Here is a 25,842-nt window from a genome sequence, read left to right as displayed (position 1 = left end):
ATGCCCTCTCTCCCAAGGTCTCTGAACCAAACCTTAAAGAAGACCTGACTGGTCCAGTTTGGGTCATGTGCTCTTTCTGAACCAATCCTTCAGGCCAAAGGAATGGAGTGCTCCCATTGGTCAGGCTGGATCCTATGTCCACCCGCCATGCCTGGGGGATCAGCAGGACTGGTGCCATCCAAACTCTAAAGAATGGTTCTTGTACCAGTGTAAGAGGTGTTGGATGTTTAAAAAGCCATCTAGTCACCCCATGGCAGCGTGCGAAATTCTGCCCCTCCACAGGTCTGGAAGGCCTTTATGATACAGTGCACATTCCGAGCCAAATGTGGACAAGTGGAGCTGAGAGGCAAAGGTTTCCAGCTTCTAGCTTGGTCTATGTCCTAACAGGCTGAGTCCACCAGAGGTCAGGGCAGAGCGCAAAGCAGGAATGGTCCAGAAGCTAGCTCTTCAACCCTGCTCATATCAGCATCTCACGCCCCGGGTCCCTGGGAACACAGAGACAGCAGCCGCCAAGAGCAAAACCCACACAGCAGCGAGGGACCAGGTTTCCTTCAGAACTGGCTTCCAAACGGACAGGTCTAGACTTCAGAGCAGGGGTAGAAGGGACAGGGAAGTGATTTCTAAAACTGTTCCATTCTGCAGCTGCACATGTCCTGCTTAGAAACACAGTTACCAGAGCCCCAGAATCATGCAAAGTGAGACACAAAATGTACCAGTGTGGAATCCACCAGAACCACTGGGTTCTGGTCTCTGCCTCTACCTGCCTCTCTTAACTCACTTTTCCACCACACTTCTGCCTGCTGTGAGTCAGCCACACTGATTGCCTCTCTGCAATTCGATCAGACCGAGTTTGTTTCCACCTTGGAGCCTTGACACTTGTGATACACGGAACTCATTTTCCTAGATCTTTGCATATTGGGCTCCTTCCTGTCAAGGAATTCTCATATAAAATGTTAGCATCCCATCTCAAGTAGTGTCCCGCCCAGTAGCACTAACCCATTACCGTGTTTATTTCCTTCATGTCATTCACCAACCTCTCAACTTATCTGCCAATTTGTTAACTTGTTTCCCTCGACTCATCCCACAACAAAGCCTAGCAAACTCAGGAACTTTGTTCTGCAGTTTCCTCAGTACCTAGAATAGTGCCTCCTGAGAACATAAGGGCTCAGAAAACATTTGATGAATGAACAAATGAACAAATGAACTGAGCCCCAGTTTCCCACATATAAAATGATTATATGACAGTAACAATGGCTACCATACATTGAATGTGTATTGCATGTTGGGCACGTTGGTAAGGGTTGTGAGTACCGCTGTAGATGGCTGACTCTACATTTTTTTCAGCCCTAACAAGATCTCAAATATTCTCAGGACCGCAAATATACCAAAAGACGTTTAATTTATCACTTAGCTATTTATTCCTTTGGCTTAGTTCAGAACCTTGCAAAATACCTTTCAGCTGCAGAAGCATTAGTTCAAGTGAAATTACACCTGGAAGCCCTATGTGAAAAACAATTGAAAAAAGAGTATATGCATTATCCTATTAAAAAAGCCTCCAACAAATTTCAAGAACAGTAATCATAAATACCATCATCAATGACCACAGGCAACTGAGTTAGAAGTTGGTGAGGAGACATGTCTTTTGTGGAAGTATTCCAGCTAATAAGTGAAGGGATGATAGATTTTGCTACTTGTTATGACTTAATGGACCTCAGCAATGAGCACTGGAAGCCTGCTAACATCAAAAAGAGAGAGACCATCAGAAATTATGTGCCCCCAATAAAAGAACACACCACCGAACCATGAAGGAGTTGCACCAAAAAGATCACATCTAAATGTGATCGACCTTGAGATTTAATTATCAATTTACAGGAAGTACAGAGGCATTCATTAATACACACCACAGGAATACAATCAGCAAAATCTAAACAGTAGGAAATTAACCACTTGTATTCCTCAAAAAATAAATAACCGGGGCTATGGGGGCAGGTGATGGAATAGAAACTGTTAGATTGAAAGAGGCTTAAAATTCGTATCAACTAATCACAACCATTTTGGATCCTGATTCAAGCATGTAAGCTAAAAAATAAAAACGTTCAAAATGCACTGGGCCACTAGGGGCTTCTTCAGCAAGCTCTCCCTCAAGTTTAGATGGAGGCACCTTTGTTTCAGGTTTGCCAGAAGGAACCTGCATGATCTTGCAAGCGAACACCATTTGGAGATGCTCAAAGCAGGAGAGGCCCCGCCACATACTACACTTTACATGGAGAATGATGATCACAATCCACGGAGCCCACTGACCCGACGTGAAAATTCAGTAAGGTGCCTGACACAAAAAGCTGCCAGTATGAGCTGAACAAGAAACGGTGCTACTGTGCATGCATGGCACCCCAGGGCCAAGAAGTCTTCCTGCGTTGGGAGGCAGAGGTGTGCAAACTCCCAGAGTCGTCTCTTAACGTTCATTTAAACACATAACCCAGCACCTCGGCAGCCCTCAAAAGCATGGACTCTAAAACAACCAAGGAACTTAAGCTTTAAAAGGCTGCCAGAGTTTTAGAGCAGTGAAACTACTCTATATAATACTCTTAATGGTGGATTCATGTTCTTATACACGCATTTGTCCAGAAACAGAATGCACAACACTGAAAGTAAATCCTAACGTAGCTATGGACCTTGGGTAATGATGGCATGTCATTGGAAGTCATTAGCTGTACACGTGTCCTCTGATGGAGGGTGTTGACAGTGGGAGAGGCTTTGCATGTGCAGAGGCAAGGAGAATATTAAATCTCTGTATCTTACTCTCAATTTTACTGTGAACATAAAACTGCTCTTTAAAAAACTCTTGTTTTAAAAGGCTTGAAGACAGACCAGCTGGTCCCATCTGCCGGCCACCAACTAGCCCCACCCCAAAGGCAGTGACTGGTCTGTTTCCCCTGGGGCACTATCCTCTCCCCTGCTCTTTTGTGTCTTTTCTCCCTTATTTGTGGGAGAGGGCAGATGGTTCTGTAAAATAAAGACAAAAACCAAACTCTTCCTCCTTCCTCCTTCCTCCCTCTTCCTGTTCCTCCTCCTCCCACTCTTGTGTGTTGGGCCTAACAGCAAGAACTTGGTAACATACAGAGGGAATTGAGCAAATAATTAAATACATCAAGTATAATGAAAATCAGGTTTCTCACTGGAAAAAAGAGAATTACAAATATGGAAAAAGTGAAGGCAAGAATAAACCCTGTGGTGTTGGATTGAAATTGGAGGTATTGGTGTGAATTCATGGTTTTAATGTATAGAGAGATGTGGGTGTGTATGTGTCCATTCTGTCCACTAAGAGAAACCAGGGTTATCACATACAAGTAACAGTACCTCAGGTGCCCACATCTTGGTTTCTATATATCATCCTCCATGCAAAGAAACCAATGCTCCTTGGAGGAATGGCTGACTCCAAGGTAGAAAAAATATAAAATAAACCTACAATATATTTTTGCTCCAGAAAGTAAGGAAGGGCTCAAAAAATAATGAAGACATACCAAAAAAGACACAGAAATATCTATAAATAATCTAGAGCAATCATTCTAAATGGGAAAATGCTAGCGTCACTCTGTTCAAAATTATGAATGGGATAGGATCCCACTAATAACCTCTTCTATTGACATTGTGAAGGTCGGAGCCAGTACCATAAAGAGAAGAGAATTTGGAGTTCCAAGAGTTGGAAGAAAAAATAAATCTATAGTTAATTGCATACTATATAATTATTTTTAACTCAAAATAATAGATAAATTATTAGAAATAATAGAGTATAGCAAGTAGTTTGGTGATAGGGTTTTTTTTATGGTGAAAAAAATTCATATTTAGAATTAGCTAGCTGGACTCAGTTTAGATGATCCCAACTTGTTGGTAGCATTCAAAGAACCATAGTCAGGAGCAAGCAGAACATACATCCTCTTTCTCCATCAGGCCTGATGGCGGTGCTGACCTTGACCACATCAGTGTCACAGAGCTGCTTCACACCCGGTCTGATCTGTGCTCAGACACAAGTGGGTTGCTGATTTCTATCTTCTTCATGGTCGAGGGGAACTTGATGATGGCACAGTGGTCAAGCCGCTTCTCCTGGGGGCACTCTTCCCAGGATATTTGGGCTGACTTCTGAGCTGCAGTGTCTTGAACTGCTGGAAGGTCGGTGACATGCAGATCTTTTTTGTTGTGCTGTGGATACCTGAAAAGCACTGCCTATTGGTCTTCGAAACCTTCACTTTGGCTTTGGCTTTGGAAAAAGAAGGGGCTTGCCTTGCTTTCGGTGCCATCTTTGCGAAACGGGTTAATATTATTTAAGTTGCACTTCTATATATCTTCAATAAATAATTTTTAAAATATAATTTTAACATCTATTTACAGTAGTTCAGAGAATACCAAGATAGCAAAACTAAAGGTGTGTCAGAACTGTAGAAGAAATTAAAAACTTTGTTAAGCTATTAAGAAAACCTAAGTAAAAGCAGAAATACCATGTCCACAGACAGAAAGACAATATTGTAGAGATATCTATTCTCATTTTCTCCAAATTTATCTACAGAGTCAATGCAAAATCTCAACGGGACTTTACATGAAAGTTGATTCTAAAATGTAGATGAAAGAGAAAAGGAGCCAGAATGGCTGGGATCATCCAAACTAGAGCAAGGCAGGGGACCTGCCCTACAGACCAACAGTCGTTTTATGAAGCTATAGGAATTCAGACAGTAATTTGGTGCAAGGTCAGATAAATTAACAAGTAGAGTGGAATGGGACGGGATGGGATAGAACAGAATAGAATGCTCAGAAACAAACGCACACACTTACGTAATACTGATAGATGACAGAAATGACACATCAGTAGGGAAAAGAGTAACTGTCAGTCGAGCTGTAAAAACAAACTGCAATCCTTACAGAAAAGGAAGAAACTGGAACCCTGCCTCACCCTATATCTAAGTCAACTCTAATTTATCAAGGACATAAATGTGAAAACAAAACTTTTATTTTTATTTTTTATTGAAGTATACTTGATATAAAATATTGTGTTAGTTTTAGGTGCACAGCATAGTGATTCAGGTTTTCTGGCAGATTATATTCTATTATAGGTTATTATAAGGTAATATTATTCCCTGTGCTATAAAATAAATCCTTATTGCTTATCTATTTTATGTATAGTAGTTTGTATCTATTAATCCCAAATATGATCTGTTAATTCCAGGGGTGAGGGGAGGGACAAATTAGGAGTATGGAACTAACAAAACTTTTATTTTTATTTTATTTTTTTAATTCTATTTATCAATTTTTAGTTTTTATTTTGGGGGGAAGTAATTAGGTTCTTATTTATTTACTTATTATTTTAATGGAGGTACTGGGGATTGAACCCAGGGCCTCATGCATGCTAAGCAAGCACTCTACCAACTGAGCTACACCCTCCCCCCAAAACTTTCATTTTTAAATAGAGAACATTAATTAGATTTTTTTTAACTTCATGTAGGGAATGATTTCTAATCAGGACCAAAAAAGCATTAACTATGAAAAAAAGATGTATCTATTTGACTATTTAAAATTAAGAAAATTACTAGCTATCAAAAGACATCTTATAAATATGTGAAATAAGTTACAAACTTAGAGCAAATATTCTCAATACATGCAACTAACAAAGAATTAGCATCAAGAAAAGCTCCCACACAGCAATTTTAAAAAGCACAAACAATTAATTGCAGGGGTTGGCACACTTTTTCTTTAAGAATCAGATAGTCAATACTTAGTCTTTGAGGACAACCCAGCCTCTGTCACAACTGCTCAGTCATTATTGCTCAAAAGCAGCCGTAGAAAATGCATAACAATTTTGTGTGCGTGCAGTGAGAACATTTAGGATTCACTCTCTCAGCAACTCTCAGGTTGATAATGCAGTTTTGTTAACTAATAGTCACCATTCTGTACATTAGATGAGATGACAGAGGTGATGTTAAGTAATCCTATTGTAATTTTGCAAAATATGCAAGTATCAAATAATCACATTGTACCCCTTAAATTTACATAATGTCATATATCAACTGTCTCTCAATAAAGCAGAAAAAAATATATATTGCAAATTAACAGTGTTCCAAAAAAGCTTTACTTACAAAATGGAGGGCCAGCCTTAGTTTGCCAATCCTTCTAATAGACTAAGAATTTGGGTTGAAATTTTTTAAAATAGAGTTTATATCATCTTTCCTACATAATGAAATACTCCAAAACTTGAAGGCTGAAAGCAGTAAATATGTATTGCTTCTCATGATTCTGTGGATCTACTGGGCAGTTGTTCTGGTCTAGGGCAGCTTGGCAAATCTCTTTTGTCAACTCGCAGCTTGGCTGGGACCCAGGGTTTTAGGCTGCACTACAGACTGAATGTTTGTGTCCCCTCAAAATTCATATGTTGAAACATAATCCCCAGTGTGATAGTATTTGGAGGTGGGGCCTCTGAGAAGTGACTAGGTCATGAGAGCAGACCCTCATGAATAGGATTAATGCCCTTTAAAAATAATCCTCTTTAGGGAAAAAGCTCTCCTGAGTATCTCCTCTTCTCTCACACCTACACTTCATTTGACTTCACTTCTAACACCAGATGTGTGGGGATTTTTCCCACACCAAGCCATTCTGCCACACCAGCTGGGTGCCCTACAATTTAACTCAATTCTGATAACATCTACCTGGAGTTACCATCAGATCCTACAGGTTGAGGGCTCAGTCCTACAAGACTGCACCCCCCCCCCAACCTGCCTCACCTTCAGATGCTAATCTCAAATCCAGGCTTACCTGTACTTCTAACAAACTGGCTATAAATCAGAGGTTCCCATGACCCCCTCTTCAAGTTTAATTAATTAGCTAGAGTGGCTCACAGAACTCAGGAGAAGCTTACTTACTAGATTACTGGTTTATTACAAAGAATATTAAGGATGGGAAAGAACAGCCAGATAAACAGACGTATGGTGAAGTCCAGAAGTCCCAAGCACAGGAGTCTCCATCCCCATAGAGTGTGGGGCGCGCCATGCTCTAGGCATGTGGGGGCATTCTTGTTCAGCAACCTGGAGAATCTCCTTTTAGGTTTTTATGGAGGCTTCATTACACGGACATGATTGATCAAATCACTGATGATTGGTGATCAAACTCACCAGCCTCTCTCCCTTCCCTAGAGGTAGAGGAGTAGGGAGAGGCTGAAAGTTCCAATCCTCTGATGCTTAACTGGTTCCCTTGGCAACCAGTCCCCATCCTTTAAAGGCTGTCCAAAAGTGACCTCATTAACATAAACTCATGTGTAATTGGAAGGCACGCTCACATTACTTAGGAAATTCCAAGGATCTTAGGAGCTCGGTGCCAGAAAAAGGATGAAGATCAAACATGTATTTATTACATATCATAACATCACAAGATCACGAGAGAGCTTCCTTGTCCCTTTCTCCATATGAGGACACAGCCAGAAGATGACCATCTATGAACCAGGCTCTCACCAGACAATCAATCTACTGGTACCTTGATCTTAGACTTCTCAGCCTTCAGGACTGTGAGAATGAATGTCTGCTGTTTATAAGCCACTCAGTCTCTGGCATCTCATTATAGCAGCCCAAACACACTAAGTCAGGGTGATTGACTCATATGCCTAGTAGTGGGTAGGACAGTGGGTGTAGGGGTCTCCTCTGGACCCCTTTTCTTTTCTCCCATGTTTTTTCGTCTTCTAGAAGGGTTGATCTGGGCTTTGTCAGTGGTGGCAAAAGAGGCCCTTGCAGCAAAAAAGGACAAGCCCAAAATAAGCAGTTTTTAGGCCTCTGCATGCATCACATTTCCTAACGTTCCTTTGACCACAACAGGGCATACGGACAAGCCCAGGTTCAAGAGGCAGAGAAATCAGCTCCATCTCTTGATGAAAGGATAGGCAGTCACGTGGCCAAGGGGAACGCAATCTGGAATGGGAGGGATTTGCAGCCATTTTATAACCTGCCTCGCTATGAACATTAAACAACTTCATGTGGATGCATATTCTGGACAGTTATACGAACATCTCATGTTAGACCTCTGTGGGTTTTGATTCCTAAAGGAAAGCTTTTCCACCAATAATAGTTTATAAAGACAAAGCATGATTTTGCTTTTCACAGAGCTCTCTTGTGCCAATCTCTTGTCCAAATGGGTCAACTGAGACATTCCTATAAACATACTATGTATATCAATGATTACCAAGAGAACAAGCATTCCGTCCCCTGAACCCTGTCTAGAGAGACTTACCACATTTGGGGTGGCTGTGGATAATTTGACAATGTTCAGATAAACCACACAATTCTATAGTTAGAAAATGAAAAATAAATAAGTACTTTGTACAGTATAAACTAGAGAATGCATCACATTTATAAAATGGATGCATAGTTTTTAAAACTTGAGAAATACCAACCTGATACTGGAGAGATTCCAATTTCCAGGTATACCCTGAGCTCTGTAGAGGTCATTTCTCTTCAAAAGAGGCCCCGTGGTCACGGGGTCCAGTCAGAGAGAGAGCTTCCCTGGAGCAGCCACAGGAGTATTCTCCTGGCTGAGTCCACCCCCTGGCTGGTTGGCACTTGGCAACCTGACAAGTGTTTTACATTCAAAAGGTCAAGCTCTGAGTGAATCTGCCCAGAGCCTCTGGTGAAGGGGCCCTTGCCACTCACGCCTGGATGCCCAAGCCTGGCGTCTGTCCTGTGTCCCTGCCATTCTGACAGCCATGGAAGAAGGGACCCAGGCTCCCAGCTTGGGCTGTCAGAGCAGTGACGGCAGCCCTTTTGCTGAAGGTCAAACTCTAGTTCTCGCTCCAGGGAGCCTGCCTTCTCTCTTTCTCTCTTTCAGCTTGTGCATCTTAATAATTGTTGGTATTTTTCTCCGACTTTATAGTCTTCAAAACATTTTCCCTTTTGCAGTCTCATTCGATCCTCTCCAACAGGAGGAGGGTGTCAGAGCAATCGTGAGTTTCCCCTTGTAAGAACCCACAGAGAGACTAGAGAATTGAGTGCCGGGAGAATGAATAACTTAGCAGTTAAGAACAAAGGCTCCGGAGTTCGCTTCCTCCCGCTTATCAACCACGTAACCACATAATTTCTCTCTGTTTCCCTATATGTAAAATAGAGGTATTAATTTTTTCCTATTTCATGAGGTTTTTGCAAGACCAGAGTATAATATGGTAAGTAACCTGTTTGGCACATAGCGCAATAAACCATCAGGTTGTTTTCATTGCTTCTGTTGTCACATAGCTAGTTAGTGGCAGAGTGAGGACTAGAACCATGTCCATGGGCTTGAAAGCCATGCTATCTACCTCCACCTTTCAGTAAAGAGAGTGGACGTTCTGGTTGTTCTGCTCTCCCAAATGGAGAGCAAGCCATCCCATGAAGGAATAGTCTAGAGGTCTCCATTAGACCCACCTCCTTAAAAGAAAACCTCTTCTTACAGCTTGTTACAACTTCAGAAAACAGCCTGAGGACCCTGAACGCTTGAAGTTATTTCCAAAACAAAAAACAAAAAAAGAGGTATTATGAAAAACTAGGTTAGTTCTCAGAATACGGCTAGCTCTTTTCCTCCACAACCTATTATTCTAATTCAGGCAAGTCAGTATTCCCAGGAAAATCAGCTCTACCAACAATCAAAGTTCCTCCTTTTAGCCAGGAGTTTCAAATCCTCCTCCAGCCAATCTTTCATCAAATTTGCTCAGAAACAACTGAATTTTAATTGTTTGAGCTCTTTTTCCTCCTTCATCCCTGATTAATTATCAATGAATACTTTAGTGAGCAGGGAAAGTTTATAAAACCAGCAACAGGAAGAAAAAGATGAAATATTAGGAGTCCACATGACCTAGTAATCAGGCTATCAAACCCTGAATAATCTGCAACTGACTTTGCTCACCATAAAGAAGATTAGAAATGTGTAGCTGTAGGTTGTAAAAAACAAACAAAGGAACACTTAGAAGTAAGAAAAGAATTAAATTTCAAACGTAATGGTGACAATATGGAAAAAAACCAAATGGGAGAGAAAATGAAAAGAATAGAGTCAGAATTCCCAGGAAATACATTAAACTGTGGCTTTGAAAGACAAAGGGAACAGAAAGAGAGAGAAAAATAACATAGAAATCTACCTTCGTTGCACTGTCTGACCAAAGAAAAGTATAATGAATCTCCCACTACCATTAAATTAAACCCAAATTGCTTTTCTTTCTAATTAATGTCTGCCTGAGCCAAACATGATGAGTGAAAAGTCTTTTTTTAATGTCTCTGCCATGCCACAGAAATATTACAACCAGAATGAAAGATTATGGATGTTTTCCAATGGTGTCCTCTAAAATATGGGCTAAACCTTATAGAAGGTATATGTGAGAGTCATTTGAATTCCAAATGCGTTTGTAAGGACTAGCTCTATTACAGTGCATAGCAAATGAATCCATAATGAGGAGATATTCCAGACCAACTGTTTCCAAATTATGCTTTAGATTATCTTCATTTCTCTTTAGAAACTATGCCTCGCTATTTTTAGCATGGCATAAGAAAACTTTGACTTTTCTGGCATCAAATAACATCTCCAGTTTCTGTGGTTGCTCGCCCTTATTCCTTTACACATCAGCCTGGTCACTCCAGACTTAGACCCTTGTCATTCCTAGTAAACTCCTACCACCCTTCAAAGCCCAGCTCATATTCCACCTGCTCTGTGAAATCTTTGCCAGTATTCCCAAGTAGAGTGAGAAACCTCTCACTGGTGCTCCCATGGAATTTTGTTCTACGGGTGGCCTTCAGAACAAATCTCCTCCTTCAGACACAAATGAACTTATTTACAAAATAGAAACAGACCCACAGACATAGAAAACAAACTTGCAGTTCCCAGAGGGGTAAAGGGGTGGGAAGGGATAAATTGGGAGTTCGAGATTTGCAGATACTAACGACTATATATAAAATAGATAACAACAAGGTCCTACTGCAGAGCACAGGGAACCCACATTCAAAATCTTGTAGTAACCTATAATGAAAAAGAATATGAAAACGAATGTATGTATATAAATGTATAACTGAAACTTTATGCTGTACATCAGAAATTGATACATTTTAAAGTGGCTACACTTAATTTTTTTTTAAAAAGTAAAAAAAGAAAAAAAAGAAGAAGAAAAAGAATCTTCTCTCTCAACGTCTGCACTCACCAGGTATGGGTATATAGCCACAGTGCCTGTAGAGATGGACTGTATTACAATCAAGTAACAGAATCTATAGGAGCTAGCTTAAATTTGAATGGATTGGGAGGGGAGGTGCATATTAGATGCATACATGGGAAGCTCAGTCAAGCCAAGACCCAGGAAGAGGCTGATAAGAGAAAACGAAAACCATCTGGAATCCAAAGGTCACTCTCTCCCACGTTCCATCACCCATTTACCCCTACATCTCCTTTGCTCTTTAGTCACTAAGACTTTTCTGTTATCGGCCTACATAATAAAAGGGCAAGGTGGTGGTGGAGGGTCTCAGTTCCATCATAGTTTTTGTATCTACAGGGCAGTTCAGCCATGCAAAAAGAATCCCTTGTTATCTCCCCTTTGGTCCCAATTCCAAATTCCAGGGAAGGAACTGGATTGCCCAACCTGAATCAGGTGTCCACAATGATCCAACTTGCTACGTTTAGAACGGTCAGGGCTATGCGGTTCAAACGAAGTTAGTGGGGACACTGGAGAGGAAGCAAAAGAGAAGGGAGAATCATTGTCAGCTAAGCTGACAGCCCAAAAGGTGATTCCTGCACAGACAATCTGTTGACTAGAGGGATGGAAGGAAAGAAGGTAGAAGGGAAGAAAAGGAGGGGGGACAAATCCAAATGCACTGGGAGGGCTTCCTCATGGTGATAAGAGTCAAACCAGAAGATTAGAAACTTGTGTCTTACTGAGGACAATCATGAAATCCAGGGGTAGTGATATCATCAGAATGTATACGCATGTGATTATCTGTAGGTTGGGTGGCCACTGCTGTAGTCTCTTACCTTTAAGAACATGTATGCCAACAAATAGCAGGGCTCTGCAGCTTAGGAAAAGTCAAAAATAGGCAGAGTTTGCTGAAGAACCCCAAACCAAAATACTGTGCATCTGTCAGTAGCATCGGCTCCAAACAACCTAAGGGTCTGGTCTGTGGTCTGCATGTTTAGGATGCATTAAACCGCACTGGGAGGCAGAAGAGAAACCTGTATCTACTCAGGCCAAAGAGTAAATGCGTGCTTGCAGCAGATAATTAGCTGCATTGGACATCAGACAGTCAGTAACATTAAAGCCTTGATACGGTCAAGGTTTCCCAAAGTGTGGTTCACGTCGGAATCTCAGCCAAGAAATCTGCATATTTAAGAAGCTCCTGAGAAGCTTCACATGCACAGCACCACTGTGAACCAGTTTGGCAGGTAGCCTCTAAACTGACCCCTGGAAATCCCCAAGCTACACTTTTCTGTAGTCCCCTCCCACACTGTGCCAGGTTTGGTCTGTGTGACCAATAGCGTATAGCAAAAGTGGCAGTACGTCACTTCCAAACTTAGGTTATGAAAAGACGGCAGTTGTCTTGAGATTCTGTTCCCCCGCACAACCCCCCTCTTCCTCTTTCCACTCTGCTTTTCTCTCTCTTCCTCCCCTTCCGTCTCCTGCTCTCTGTCTTTTCTTAGATCACTCACTCGTACTGGGGGAAACCATATGATGAGCAGCCCTACAGAGAGGACCATGTGGCGAGAAACTGAAACCTCCTGCCAAGAGTCACGTGAGTGAGCTTAGGCGTGGATACCACAGCTCCTTCAGAAACTGCAGCACAGGCGGGTAGCTTGACGGCAACATCACAGGAGACTCTGAAATCAGAACCACTCAGCTCTGCCACTCCCAGATCCCTGACCTCAGAAACTGTGTGAGATAATAAACGTACATTGTTTTAAGCTGCTATGTTTGGGGATGATTTGTTACATAGCAATAAGTTACAGACAGTCGCCAAAGATTGCCCCTTCCTGTCCCTGATTACTGCTTCTTATATCAAGAGATGGAGCTTATTTCTCCTTCATTTAAATCTGGGTTGACCCTGTAATTGGCTTGAGTAAGAGAAGGCTACAGAAGTGACATTCTGCAACTTTTGAGCCCACTTCTTAAGAGACTAGCAGCTTCCAGTTTCTACCACTTGGAACCCAGACATGTGCTATGAGCAGCCAAAGCCACATGGTAAGGGATACATGGAGGAGAACCGAGGTGCTCTGTTAAGCATCCCCAGCTGAGCTCCCAGCCAACAGCCAATACCGACTGTGTGCCAGATGAGTGAGTCATCTTGGACATCCCACCCAGATGAGCCTTCCAGATGACTGCAGCTTCTCCCAACACCATGTGAAGCAAAACTGCCCAGTCAGTCCAAAAAGTGGGGGGAAATCATAAATGGTGGTTGTTATTTTAAGTCACTAATTTTAAGGACAGTTTTTAATGTAGCAATAGATAACCAAAACATACTGTCTTAGGCTAATGAATTTATTCATTAATGATTAGATTCTGAGCATCAGTCTTTAAGTGAGGCATAGATATCTGTCCAAAGAATCTTTCTGGGCAAAGAACTTATGCACGTAAGATAGCCCTGTATCTTGCACCTCCTTTGGATCCACTATGATGCTGAGTATCTACCAGAGGCTCACGGAGGTCTTTTTACAATGACTCCCCCAATTTCCCTCCTGCAACAACAGGAGGGAAATTGGGGGAGTTCTAACAACATGAAGTTCTAACAACAACATGAAGAACTAACACTTCCTGAGCTCTACCAGGAGAGAGGCACACACATCCTAAGTATTTTACTCCTCTTAGCATATTAAGTTATTACAGCAACTCTGAGGGCTGGATCCTGCCATTAGCTCCATTACCCACATGGGGAAAGTGAGCCTGGAGCGGTGAAGAGCTTGCCCACGCTCATACAGAGCTCACGGGTGGTGAAGCCAGCAGAGGGACCTGGACAGACCAACTCCACATCCATGTTCTTAACCGCTACTCCACGCTAGCCTTGGTCCTGGGACGTGGATGCTGCTAGTACCCCCGTTTTAAAAACAAGGAACCTGAGGCTTAAGGACAGTGAGTCCCTGGCACAAAGTTCACATAGTCAATAAAGAGAAGGCTAGAAGGAAAACTTCCTCTAATGTCTACGTTCTTTTTTTTTTCCTTTCATTTCTTTTTTTTAATTGAAATATAGTCAATTTGCAATGTTGTGTTAATTTCTGGTGTACAGCATAGTGATTCAGCTGTACTAACACCTACATTCTTAAACACAATCCTATTCTGCACCCCCATATTTGGAGAAAGTGAATGTACAGATTGTAGCGGGGTCTGATCCAGTCGTGTGTTCTCAATCCTTCTAGGCTCTGCCTTACCAGGTATTTTAAGAGCAAGAGTCAGTGAATCATGTGCCCGTGATGTAAACTCAGCGGCTCCTTAATCTTCCCTATCTCCCTTTTGGAGGAGATCATCATAACTTAGAAATCTTCCCTTGAGTTCTTTAAATACTCTGCAAACAGCTGGCCCATTTTCAAGAACTCAGAATATATTCACCATATTTAGAGGTCCAGAGCGGGGTGGGGTGGAAAAGAGTCAGCAAACTCACAGATCTGCAAGAGAGGGGTATTTCCTCTGTAACTCCCCTGACCCTGGAAACCTTTTGGCTCTCTCCTTGTTTGAACTGTGAACCTCACCTCATCCAGGAAATGTATTTTTCACCTCCATGCCCTACAAACGGTGAGGAAATAAAAGAAAGCAAAATTTCCCATATTCTATTTCATTTGATTCTCATGAGTTTCTTTTAACAGCAAAAGGTGTTGCACACATGTAGCATAATGATTTATTGAGAATTTACTGTAGAATGATAATCTACTGAGATATTTCTCTGTGTCTATTTCTTTTCTCTATCAGGAAGGAAGGAATGGAATTTACCCCTTTCATGTGGGCCTTTCCTCCAGGGCCAAAAAGGAAAGCTGTCTGGAAGCGAGGGGGAAGAGAGGACCCTAATTATATCCCACAACAGACCTGTCAGTTCTGAAGGCCTCGCCCAGGGTCAGGCCTTCAGGAGAGACAAACTCTTTCTAGTAGGGCTGTGAATATTCAGCCAGTTGCTCAGAGGGGATTTGGGCAAAACGTTCTGGGGGCAACTAGTTTGCAACTAATGAGCTTGTTCCAGAGTGGAGAGGAGTGGTCACCTGTTTTGGCGTGTTGAGGGTAATCTGAGGCAAGACTTCTCAGGCCTGTGGGTGAGGGGTGAAGAGTTGGCCCTCCTCACACTCATGGTCTCTGAGGCGCTGGCCTGAGTCCCCAGTGCTGTGACACTGGGAACATCAGCAGTAATCTCACAGTAGGGCTTGGCACCATGGTGACCACCTTGAACTGAGTGCCAGAAAACTTTGCCATTTTCCTGGGCTGCATAAGCCATGAATACCCAACCAGACTAGGAAAGGGGGGCCCTTGCTGCCTCACACCCACATATACACACAAATGACTGGTACTGTCTGCCTCGTCAGCCTTGACAAGCGGGGACCTGAGCTAGGCTTAATATTTTCAGAGTATGTAAAAACATGGCATTGCTTGTACCCCACTTCATGAAACAAGTATACTTTCTGCTACTCATATTTCCTACCACCACACATACACACAAAATAAAAACAATTTTACTTTAATCTCAATTTCTTTGATATTAACCTTTCCCTCTCTTTCCCCCTCTTGGTTATCTGACATCTTTCCTGCGGCACTAATAATACTTGAGATAAGTCATTTCTTGATTTGTTTGTTTGTTTGTTTGTTTGTCTACACATTTGCTTATTTCATCCTCCCTGGTCTTCCAGAACATCGTTTCCATTATGCAGCATTTTTCCTTTATCAAATCAACATTTACAGAATGTAGACTAGCTTCTGAGCACTGATGGGCAAACTAAGACCCGCAGGCCAACTCCTGCCCACAATCTGTGTTTGTAAAGAAAGTTTCATTGGAATACAGCCTCTCCCACTCAGTCACGTATCATCTATGGCTGTTTTCGCATCATAACAGCACATCTGAGTCTCTGCGATAGGGACCTTCAAAGCCTAGAATGTTTACTACCTGGTCTCTTTCAGAAAAAGTTTGCCAAGCCCTGGTCTAACCAAGGAAAAATATATGTTGTACTGCATGTTGTTAACCTGTACTTTATCCATCTTTGGATAATGTTTTAATAGAGGTCAATGCAAAGTGTTCTGGGGAGCACCGTTAGATTTTTAAAGGATCCATACACGTGGTTTATAGTTGCCATCTGTACAAAGTTGAGGCTACGGATTGCAAATAAACTATTCAAGCTATATTTAGTCAAAATTAAGAATTTTTATAAAATAATGAAAATCCAATGATATTGGATTCTTCTCTATCAGTCAGAATTCAATTAGAGAACAGAACCACAATCAGGATTGTGGAAAATAAAAGTTATCCAGTTTACTATAGAAATGATACTTTGCACAATTGTGGGGGTGGTGGAGAAGAAAAGGTCTGGAAAGGGAAACTGGAGGATCAGGGGGAAGTCACCAACCAGCCTCCCGGAAGCCTAGCCTTGGTGGGACAAGCTAGAAAAGAGTGGGGAAGCAATGAGGGTGTGGAAAAGCATGTGTCTGCTCAAGTCCACATCCACATTGACTGTTAGACCTACTCTCCCTTTGTAAGAGTCCCACTTGCAACCACTTAAAGAACAGAAATGCACCCGCAAATTCTACCCTTTGGAGGAGTTACAACACTGCCTTACATTAGAGTCGGAAGGGCCCACGTTCAAACTCCTCATCTTCATCCCTTTATGTAAGAAGTGATAATGATATTCTAGTTTTACTTCTCTGCAGGAGCTCTTGTATCATTCAGAACAAATGTTCAGGTCTTAAGTTTATTAATTTTGCAAAACTTCCAGAAAAGTGATCTGGTGAGTGATGGTTTTAAAACATGTTTGCAAGTTCACTGACACTTCTCCCACAAAATATGGAGTCTAATTCAACTGCCCCTTGATTATGCGCTGGCCTTAGTGACTTCTTCAAAGGGATGCAATACAGAGGACATGACACCATGAGACTTATGTGGCCAGGTCATAAAAAGCAATACAGTTTCTACTTGGCTTTTTTTCTGTACTTAGAACATTCACCTCTGAAGCCCTGAGCTGTCATATACAAAGTCCAATTACCCTGAGGGCACCATGCTGGAGAGATTACATAAAGAGACCACAGAGAGCTAGTGAGAGATGTCTGAGGACCCCTGACTGAGCAGCCCCGAGCTGTTTAAGACTCACAGCCTATGCTAAGAGAAGCTTTCAGACGAGTCCCTGTCTGGCCTCCAAGCGGCCCTGGCCCACACCAAGCAGAGCAGAAATGAGCTTTCTCTGTTTTTCTCAAGCCCTATTCAGACTGCAGATTTGTGAGCAAACTGGATGTTGTTGAAGGGTAAAGTCAAAAGTTTGGGGGTGGTTTATTATGTAGCCATAGTAACTGAAATAGGATGCAAAGCAATTTTCCAAATAAGCTATGGCGTTCCAACTCAGAACAGAGTTGGGTTGAGCTGCCAAAGATAAAAGTGCGCATATACCAATATGTCACCATGGAAGTTTATTCATCCATGTCATTCATCTGTCCATCCAACGAATATGTATGAAGCATCTACTTTGTGTGCTGGGGATTCAGTAGTCAAGACAGAAATGATCTCTGCCCTGATGGAGCCTTCAGGCTACTGTGGGTTAGAAAGGCAGTGAAGGAGTAATTCATGAGTGCTACAAAAGGGAACACCCAGGACGCTTTGTTGGGTAAGTCACATGTCTCTTCTGGAAATTTCTTAAAGAGATATTCCTGTTAATTAGTAAGAGTCTTTTAGATTCTGGCACTGTTCCAGGTATACAGAGCAAAAGAAAAGATATCAACTTACAAGTTCAGCAAATATAGGCTTCCTGGGTTACACGGGTTTCTGGTGGCTGTTTTCAGCTGTGGCAGTCAGCTGTCCTTTTTCTCTGGATCAAACATACACAGGCAAGATGCTAACTGTATGCTTTGTCCTATATCTACTTTGAAATTATTTGTAATGAAACCATAAGATCATCTTGTCTAAGAAGCATTGCTGTGCAGAGTGACCGTAGTCTGGTTGCAAATCGAAATTACTCACAAGATCTGTATTAGAAGCCAAAAGCTTTTTTATCAGGCTGCTGATAATGAAGTTTGCTGACCATTCTGGTGCAAAAGTAGAATTATGAAAACTGATTCAGTCTAATTATCAAACGGTCGGCATTTTTCCGCTATTCTCAGAATGTAACCATTGGAGCGGCTTGAAAATTCGTTGTCCAGAACTTAAATTGCTTATTGCCAAGGCTCAGTGACTGCTCCAGGAATGAACGAAAGTGCTTAAAATCTCCGGACTGGTTGATTACAGGTACCCGTCCGTCGTTTGCTCGGTCATGTACAACCGTGCAATTAAAACGAATGGTGGCACATAAAAGACTGACTGAGGTAGATCTGGCCTGTGGGCAGAGGGCCAGCCTGTTAGAAGGAAGTGCCAGGCATAGTGGGGAGAGCAACGAACAAAAAAGACACAGGCCTCCATGCAACATATCTTCCTGGAGCTTATAATCTAGAAGAGGACAAAAACAAATAAATGGGCATCAATAATGCAACGCCTAAGAGCTGTGTTTCAGAATGGGGTGAGATCAGGGAAAGCTAACCTGAGGAAGCAGTGTCTAAGCTAAAGGTTGTATGGGAGGCCATAAGGTCAGGGGACAGAGGGGAGAAGAAAGCAAGGTTCAGGCTGAGTCAGGCGCAGCTAAGACGCTAGAGAGACAGAACATCAGAGGAACTGGAAATATTCAGAATGAGTAGATTAGGAGGTAGAACGATGAGAGATGAGGCTGGACAGGTAGGGGAAAGGGACAGCCAGGGCACGGAGAGACTTATAAGCCATTTTAAAGAGGTTCAACTTTCTATTCCTTAGGTTTTTATTTCTAACACAAAACAGACATGTTCAGCTAGCACCTCAGAATTTTTTTTTGAAGAGAGTCACTTTTATGAAGATCTCTAAAAATTAGATAAATGGAAGAGTCAGTTCCTCCCTGGTCTTAGGTCAAGAAGACAGAGAACGTGGAGGTCCATTCTCATGCTCAAGCGTTTTTCTTCCACAGACTGGTAGCTATTTAATCCTTTTCCCACTCAGCCCTGACCTCTCTCTGCCCAGCAGATTGGAGAGGGAGGCCGCAGAATGAAAAATATCATTGTTCAGTCTCAAGAGAGAATTATCCAGCAAAAAGGATAAGGATTACTATATCTGACAGGCACAAGAGGAGGTAAATTTTGAGAGTTTAGAATGGTCAAAGATTCTCTTTTTAATGCAAGGAAGACTCCTGTGTCGAACACTGATGCCTTTTATCTGGGTCTCAGACAAATCTTCTGTCTTATAGTGTAGTACACAGCACATGTGGATGTAGTATTTGTATTTGGTAGCAAGCATTGTCCCTGTATAGAGTGGTTACACATATGCAAATTTACTAAGCAACAGAATGACCACCTCTCCTGAAGGCTGCCCTGTTTCAGAAAGGACCCAAGCCGAGTATCGGCTATGTCCTAGATTGAGTGCTAGATATTTGGTTTACCCAACATGGTGCCAGGGAGTAAGAATTAATAAATGAATTAAGATAGATTTAATAATGATGAATTAATGAATGAAACATGATGGGTTGTTAATGACGAGTTAAATATAAATTACAGTCCATTCAAAGTTCAGGCACAGGCCTGATGATGTGGGACAGGCAGGGCTTCCAGAGTAAACACAATTCTGTGTTCTGGAAGAACTTCACTTTCCTGAACCAACCAGGCAAAACTCACAATAAAGGAACCCCTTAACTGGAAACTAAGAGAAAAGATAAGTGTATTAGTTTTGATTGCTACTACAACAAATTACCACAAGCTTAATGGCTTAAAACTACACAAATAAATTATCTTACAGTTCTAGAGATCAGAAGTCCAAAATGAGTCTTACAGGCTGAAGTCAACGTGTCAAGAAGGCTACATTCCTTCTGGAGACTCCAGAGAATACACTCCTTGTCTTTTCCAGCTTCTAGAGGCTGCCCACATTTCCTGGCACACACCACACTTCCCATCACTCTGTTCCGTTGTATCTCCTGCTTTTCTGACTCTCCTGCCTCCCTCTTTCCCTTTTAAGAACCCTCACAATTATTGTGGGCCCACCCTGATAATCCGAGGTCATCTCCCCATTTCAAGATCCTTAATTCAATGGCTTCTCAAAGTCCCCTTCTGCCATGCAAGGTAACATAGTCAAAGATTTCAGGGATTAGGACGTGGACATCTTTGGGGGCCATTATTCTGCCTACCACAATGAGAAGAGGACAGTCCGTAAGCTCTGAGGGCAAGATTTCAGCTGGTACATTCAACATCGTCCCCAGCAGAGTCCCTGGCTCATCATCATTACTCAGTCAACACCTGCAGAATAACTGAGTAAATGAGTAAGAAAATATAAATGATGTGCTACGTCCTGCGATAACTCCTTATGTGAATAAGGTATGGACAGCTCCAAGATCTGTAATTTTCTGTCTCTTAAAAATAAAGGATTGAATGGGTAGCAAGTTTCTGTTTGGGAAGATGAAAACGTTTTGGAGATGGATGGTGGTGATGGCTGCACAACAAGGTGAATGTATTTAAAGCTAACGAAGTGTGCACTTAAAAACTGTAAATGTTACATTATATCTATTTTACCACAATAAAAGAATACAAAGGACTAATTCAAAGAGTCTACAAGTAAGAAAAAAGTTATACAATGGTCCTTAACCAAAACAATTAATATCTGACGTAAATAAATATCTTCCTTGTAATGATTCCTTGAAGGGAGAGTTGTGAAATATCCTCAGTCCTGGGGCTGAATCTTCTTCTCATTATTTCACTTTCCTCCTAGAGCATTCGAATTTATCACAGGTCATGTTCACAAAATCGAAATGTTTCCATTACGTTTAAATTATACTAATGCAGGCGGTATCAGTCAAGCAAGTAGATTTCTCCTTAGGCCTTTGGTTGGTTTATTTTCCTAAGGGTCCTCATTTGTCTGCATCATGGTTTTAAGCTCTTTCTTTTTAACACACATACACACATACATGCATGTATGCATGCACCAGCCCATGAAGTCAGCATCTACACGGTGCCACAACACTCTGTGGGTTCACAGACGAAAGCCAGCCAGGCCACTTGGGTGGGCTTTTCACAGACTCAGCAACCAGGAGGTGAAGTGAATCTTTCATTTACTTATCAGTTCACTTGGGCAAACTGTAGACACAGACCCAAACAGACCATTCTCAGAATAAATGGTCAACTTTTATCCCGAAGCAACAACGAGGAACCAATTAGAGCCATTCTCTTCAATGAGGCTTATTATCGGTGCTCATCTGTGAATAGAAGAGTCCAATCGTGAGGAAGGTTAGCAACCCCAAGTAACACACCCGTAAGGTTTATTAGGCTTCTGCCAACGCCTCTGGGCTGCCTTAATTGCCTCTTCAGGGCTGGCTTCACACAGAGAATGGAGTCATTTCCTGGGCTCTAGTCTGGTTCTCTCAGCATTAAATGAGGAAGATGAGGAAGAACACAGGAAACTTTGGTCACTCTATTAAACCTGTAAGAGTATTTCTAAGTAACTTACATGATATTACATAACTACAATCCATAGAATAGAACCGGGGGTCCAAATTTGTCTTACTCAAAGTCTACCACATTCCTATTACACTGCACACTGACCCACAGCTATGGAGTCAGCCCTGAGGAAAAGAAGTAGCCGATGTTTGTCTTCAACAAACACTGTGCAGCTCCTCCTGCACCCTGACCCCCTTTCAGTAGCCATGTTTCTCACACTCTTAGGGGAGTCCAGTCCCCCTGTCACACAACCCTATTAAGGAAGAAAGCATTAAGTGAAACAAATTTTCATGCCAACAACAGCTTGAATTCCCTGGGTGCTTACCCTGCTGCCTGCACCTGTGTCAAATGTCTCACATGCATTATGACAACTCAGATATTTTCCTCGGATATGATTGGATGAGGCTGAAGTCTGAGAAGTCGTTAGCCAAACCAAAGCCTGACTTGATGACACCAGGCTGAGTTCCAGGCCTTTCTTCTATCTCACCACATTGCCTTTGGGGCTGTGACCCCATCTTCCCTACCTTAGGGGATGTCGGTAAGTGGAGAACAATATTGACTTTGTCCTGTAAACAAAACAGGCCAGTGAGGGAGTGAAGACAGCAAAAGAACAAGGAGCCTTTAGCCAAGGGAAGAAAGGACTTTTCTATAAACAATGCTCTCTTACACTTTGCTTTCAAATAATTTCTTTATAGCAGCCAGGACTCTATGAAATACATTTGTTTTGGAAAGCACAAGAATGCATCAATATTTCTTCTGTGTTTCCCATGCCTTGGGTTGAAGGAGCTTGGGAGAAATTGCTCCTTCCAGGGTAAAGCTAACCTTAAGCCTAAGAGATATGTAAGGAAAGATGAATCCAAAGTCGGTCTTCACAGTGTCCCGAAGTCCTCTCACTCCTCTAACCACCATTCGACAGCTTAGAAAACTAGGCTACATGGTTCCTAAGAGATGTGCTCACAAGAGGTTCATTATTTTTCGAATGAGGCTGAAAATCCTCCTGGGCAAACAGCCTTCCCTTGGATAACTTAATGTTACTTCCTGTCTCAGGATCTCCAGGGCAGAGAGTGCTGACTCATGAGTGCCCCTTTACAAAGTCAGGGAGGGATGTGGTATGCAGGCAGAGAGGCTTTTTATAGAGATTCAGGTCAAGGAGCAAGAGAAAATTCAAGCAGATCTTGATTTTTCTTCTTTTCTTTTCTTCTTCTCAGCCAGTAAAACCACCCAAGAGATTGCTGAAATCCTTCTACAGACCAAAATACTGAAGGCTTGAAAGGAAGGATTCTAAGCTCTTAATTTTTAGCATTGCGAAAAGAAGTTTTTTTTCTGTGAAATTCAGCAGAGAAGCAAGCTAATGCCACATAACCAGCGGTAAACAACCTTGAAAGAAACTGACTGGGGCAAATCAGGGGGGCAAGGATGTTTGTTCCCCTCAAAAGTGACAGAAAGTCAGGCAGTAAGTCCCTAGCCTACAACACAGGACCATGTAAGAAACTTCTCATGGGTGAAATTAACACACAGAAAATCCCTTGGTGGGCAGTTTGTACTTTCCAGGGTAATCGGTGCCTGCACGTAGGAAGAATCACAGTCAAAAGCAACAAAACAGCTCCAGGTCCAAGCTAACATGATCAACAACATGGCTTTTGTGCCCACTGCTTGAGCTTGTAAAATTTAAAGGGTTGAAGAGAAGAGTTCAGTCTTCCACTGGCAAGTCTCCTGAAGAGCTTGTCTCTGTTCCCCTGCTGGTTACAGCATGTGAAGTCCGCCAAGCTGAGTGGTCTTGGTGGGATGTGCAAGGAAAATTCCACTTAATCTAACTGACACCAGGCCAGGGTCAAGTTGTGAGGTTAGCCAAAGCCTTGCAGTAAGACTGGAAAATAAACCACCCGGGTTTCCACGCTAGCCCTGCCACCGTCCCCACAGGGAAATCAATCCTAGACCTTAATTTTCTCCTCTGCAAAAATGAACTTTTGCTTAGATCATCTCTAGCCTTCCTTTAAGCTTTCACAGTCTAGGTTCCTAAATTTGTCTCTGGTCCCCTTTTATTGCCCTTGACTTCAAGTCCCTCTCCCCCCAGTTTTGTCACTTGCCTACATATTCCAAGGCAAAAGACAGTCACAGGTAATTCTGTAAATGACAATGTCTGTAAATATTATCCAACTTAAAATGCACACACACAAATACACAGTTAAGAGGATAAAAATATTAGTATCTTCACTTAGTGGATGCAGAAACTGAGATTCAGACAGATTAAAGTACTTGCCTAGGATCAAAGATCGAGAAGAGCTTTGTGTCTGGATTTGAATCCAGGCTCTTAATATGGCTTAATGTGGCTCTTAAGCTCACATTCTCCTTGCTTACCTCACGGTCTCCCTGTGAGCCTGGACCTCTTCTATGAATCCCATGCCAAATGGCTCTTTTTGCTCCCCATCAAAGTTTACTTGTCCTAGTTCTTATTTCCTCCAAGGCCTATCACTGTTGCATTTTCTTTTTGGTTGCTTGGTTTTGTTGTTGTTTTGTTTTGGGAGGTGGTACAATTAGGTGTATGTATTTTTAGAGGAGGTACTGGGGATTGAATCCAGGACCTTACACATGCTAAGCATGCAGTCTACCACCTGAGCTACACAGTCCCCACTTTGCATTTTCTTTTTAAGTGACAGAGGATTTAGCACCTATTCCAATCCCCTTACAAAAAAGAGGAAGAAATCAAAGACAGAGGGGACAGCCTGTTCAATCTCACATAGTGTGTACAGGGAAGGCCCCAAAATAGCTCATCAAAACCCACCTATTTTTAAGCTATCACACTGACCACTAAAATACCACTGAATTCTCTTAATGTGTTAACTCTCATGGGCACTTTTTTTAAACAAAAAGATATGTTTTCTTCTTAATAAAAAAGAATACAAGTTTATTTTGGACAATCTGGAAACTAAAGCAAAATAGGGAAAAGAAAGAAATCCATTCATAACTCATCCAGAGACGAGAACTCTTAATGTTATCGAATTTACTTCCAGTGCTTTTTCTTTTTCTATTCTTTGGCATCATTTCAGTTTTCTTTATTTTTAATAAAACCTATTATTTTATGATTATAAAAGTAATATGTGGTCCATAATGAGATACCACTACATATCCATCAGAATGGCTAAAATTTTTTAAAAGACTGATGCCATCAAATACTGGCAAGGGAATGCAGCAACCAGAACTTGCTTACATTGTTGGCAAGAGTATAAAAGTACAACCACTTTAGGAAAATGCCTGTCAGTTTCTTACAAAATTAAACATACACCTACCCTATGACCCAGAAATCCTATACCCAGGTATTTGCCCAAGAGAAAACATATGTCCGCAAAAAGACTTGTATAAAAAAATCCATAACATCTTTATTTATAATAGCCCCACACTGGAAATAACCCAGGTGTCCATCAATAGGAGCCTGGAAATACAGTCAGTGGTGTAGTCATGCCATCCTCAGCAACAGAAACAAACTACTGATCCAGGCTGCAGAATGGGCCAATCTCAAAAACATTATTGAATAAAAGAAGCCCCACGCATAAGACTACATACCATATGATTCTGTTTACAGGAAATTCGACAATAAGCAAACTATGCTGGAAAGAATCAGAACAGAAGTTGCTCTGGGGACAGGGACTGATGGCAACAAGGGAATTTTCCGGGGTAATGACAGCGTTCTGTATCTTGATAAAGATTTGTCAGGTGGGTGCAATTCTTCAGAACCCATGGAAGGATACACAGGATGTGTGTATTTCATTGTAAGTGAATCTCATTCCATAAGAAAAAAAAAGTACGCAAACAAGTACTGAATTTTAACAATATGAATGATGAAGTACTTGGACAGAAAGTGTACTGATGCTAACAACTTACTTTGAAATCAAAAGATAAGACTGATTAAATAAAGGACTGGGTAGATATATGATAAACCACATGTAGTAAAATAACTGTAGAATCCAGGTGGCGAGTATATGAATATTCATTGCTCTTCCAAAATTCTTCCAAATTTTCTGTAGATTTGGAAATTGTCATAATAAAATGTTAGGGGGGAAAAGTAAAAACAAAAAATTGTAAAAAGTACGGAAAACTCAAAGAGTTCAAAGAAAATACTACTGCCCAACAACAATATTCAAACAATAGTGAACTGCTTTCCATCCTTTTTTTCTAGATTTATG

The 25,842-nt window shown here is 41.7% G+C and overlaps 1 long non-coding RNA gene and 1 pseudogene across 1 annotated transcript in view; both read right to left on the bottom strand.

The window, feature by feature from the left end:
- Window positions 1-25,842, bottom strand: part of LOC116152346 (uncharacterized) — a 681,617-nt gene that overhangs the window by 614,142 nt on the left and 41,633 nt on the right. The window lies entirely within an intron of this gene.
- On the bottom strand, window positions 3,849-4,295 carry LOC116149811 (large ribosomal subunit protein uL23-like; annotated as a pseudogene).

The sequence above is a fragment of the Camelus dromedarius genome, chromosome 3 (assembly GCF_036321535.1).
Source record: "Camelus dromedarius isolate mCamDro1 chromosome 3, mCamDro1.pat, whole genome shotgun sequence".
Classification (NCBI taxonomy): Eukaryota; Metazoa; Chordata; class Mammalia; order Artiodactyla; family Camelidae; genus Camelus; species Camelus dromedarius.
Note: the sequence above shows the minus strand (reverse complement) of the source record. Positions and strands in the feature narration are given on the sequence as shown.